The sequence below is a fragment of the Hevea brasiliensis genome, chromosome 9, assembly GCF_030052815.1.
Source record: "Hevea brasiliensis isolate MT/VB/25A 57/8 chromosome 9, ASM3005281v1, whole genome shotgun sequence".
NCBI classification, from domain to species: Eukaryota; Viridiplantae; Streptophyta; class Magnoliopsida; order Malpighiales; family Euphorbiaceae; genus Hevea; species Hevea brasiliensis.
Genome location: NC_079501.1, coordinates 25,978,510 through 25,981,483, shown reverse-complemented (window position 1 = coordinate 25,981,483; position 2,974 = coordinate 25,978,510).

Sequence of the window (2,974 nt, the reverse complement as noted above, 5' to 3'; positions counted from 1 at the left end):
ACAGAGATTACATAGTGAATGTATGGCTATTATTCCCTAAGTTCCTCCTTAACTTCTTATTGCCCAAGACAAGAGTATACTCAAAGTAAAGGAAAGGATAAGAACAAAAGTTAGCATAGATAAATCATAGAATATATATATATATATATATATATAAAAGAAGTGCAAAAGGAAAAGATAAAATAGTTGGTTCAGATGTAGTAGGAGAAATAACACGAATGCTAGTAGAAGTGCTAGCTGGAGTGGTCTAAGGACTAATTCTAGCTGGAGTGGTCTAAGGACTAATTCTGAATAACACTAAGGTGTAGATGATTGATAAAGACAGTTAAAAGGTATAAGGTTTTGGCATGACGATCAGGCCAAGAAAGAGAATAGAGCTAAAGAATAAAATAGTCAAAGTTCGACTTTGGATAAGAGAAAAAGAGTCGGCTAAAAAACAAATTGAAAAGCCCAGATCAGGATAAGATTAGGAAGAGTAGAGTTAAGATACAGAGGAGGCAAATGTGGTTCTAGAGAAGGTAAACAAGGTAAACATAAGGGTAAGGATATGGAAAGCTTGGAAAATGATGACATTAGGGAGAACGTTTATCATGGTATAGGACCTAGAGTGCAAAACTCAGAGTAGGTCATAGTTGATGCAGTGTTAAGAGCCAGAACATGGAGCTCAGAGTTATAGGATCTAGAATATATTTTGTCTATTTTCTGCCCCAAGGTAGAATAAGGGGTAATGGGACAAGGACCTTTGAGATTGTTAATAGTATAAGGAAAGTTAAGTGAGATATGTAATCAAAGTAGGTAGCAACCTGAAGGGGTGCAATGGTAACTCGAACTATCTTATCAGATAAAGAAGTGAAGTCAGTAGGTTGTAAGTTGAATAAAAATCAACCTAATGGATTCAATTATGCATGATGAGAGATAAGAATAAGGGATAATAACACCAAGATTTGATGTTAGAATTCAGAATGGTGAGACATAGTTGTAGAATCTGTAATCAGAGGTTAGGCAGATGTTTTCAATGTGACAAACCGGATAACTTTGTAAGGAAACATGAGTGACAGTTTGATATTAGGCAATAGAACAATAGTAGAGGACAAGACAAATATAGATGTTACTTACAAGTTACTAAAAAGTACAAAGATCAATGTGATGAATGTAGGTAAGACTAGAGATCATTTTGGAAGGATGTGAGAGTGAGAGGTATCTTCCAGAGTACCGTAGAAGACAGGGACACAGGATAATAATGCTAGGTATGAAATACAAATGGAATGTAAACAAATATAGTAAATTATGAGATTATATGCCAGACCTGCAGTGGTACAATAAAGAGTTAGTGCAGTGAAATCCTGTAGGTAGAGCGCAATAAAAATTGAAGAGACAATAAAAATTGAAGAGAAGGATCAAGAGATATGGGTAAATTTGAGGCTGAAGTCTGGGAAGCTGTAGGCTATAAATGTAGCTATATCAAGAAGAATGAATGCGTAAATTATCTTGTATGGGATTGTGGTACAACACTCATTTTTCACTACCATGAGAATTCAGGTACAAATTATAGGTTCAAGAATACCTATCTAACCATGAGGAACAATTCCCTACAAAGGATAGTAGGAAACGATAATATTTTGATGGTCATGTTAAGAATGAGATATAGGAAAAATCATACATGATGAATGGCTTGTGTTACATAAAATGAGTAGTACATTAGTACTATAGTATGATACTATACGATGAATGTGCTAGTGGAAAACAATCGTAGGATTAGAATTTTAGAAGTAATGGATTCGCAATCAAGTTAGGATTAAGAAATAATAAACACGTGTATTTCCATACTCCTGGAGTCGAAGAGTTTAGCTTTGATGATGACAAGAGTGTAGCTCCATACAATCCAGTGTCAGCCATAAGTGCTATAAAGATATTAAGGCATGGCTATCAAGGTTATGTGGCACTAGTGAGGGATACATCTGTTGAAAGTACTTGTGTGGAAAATGTACCTATTATCAGGTAATTTATAAATGTTTTTCTTGAGGACCTTCCTGGGATGCCACCTGATAGGGAGATTGAATTCTGCATAGATACTATGCCGAGTATAAATTCCATTTCTATGCCACCCTACAGGATGGCAACAGCAAAGTTAAAAGAACTGAAGGAGCAACTGCAAGAGCTTCTAGACAAGGTTTTTATCTAGCTAAGTACTTCACCTTGGGATGCTCCTGTTCTGTTTGTGAGAAAGAAGGATGGATCTTTGAGGTTGTGTATTGATTATAGATAGCTGAATAAAGTGACTGTTAAGAATAAATATTCGCTTTTTTGAATTGATGACCTGTTTGATCAGCTGCAAGGGGCTAGATTTTTTTTAAAAATAGACCTAAGTTCAGGTTATCACTAGCTGAGGATCCGAAATGAGGATGTATCGAAAATAGCATTCAGGACAAGGTATGGTCATTATGAGTTCCTGATGATGTCTTTTAGACCCACTAATGCATCAGTGGTCCTTATGGTTTTGATGAACAGGGTATTTAGGCCATTCCATGATCCCTTTGTCATTGTATTCATAGATGACATTTTGGTATATTTCTACATTGAGGAAGAGCATGTTTGGCACTTAAGGATGGTACTGCAGACCTTAAGGGAGCATCAGCTGTATACAAAATTTTCAAAATGTGAGTTTTGGCTAGAGAGTATCTCATTCTTGGGACATGTGGTCTTTAGTAAAGGTATTCAAGAGGATCCCAAGAAAATTAAAGCAGTAACTGATTAGCTTAGGCCTACAACAATCACTGAAGTGCAGAGTTTTCTAAGCCTAACAGGCTACTACAAGCGCTTTGTGCTAAATTTCTCCAGAATAGTAACTCCTCTGGCCAAGTTGACTCGAAAGAATGTCCCGTTCTTCTGATCAGACGAGTGTGAGGAAAGCTTACAAAAGCTTAAGAAATGCTTAACTACAGCCCCTATGTTGATATTGCCTGTAAATAGAGAA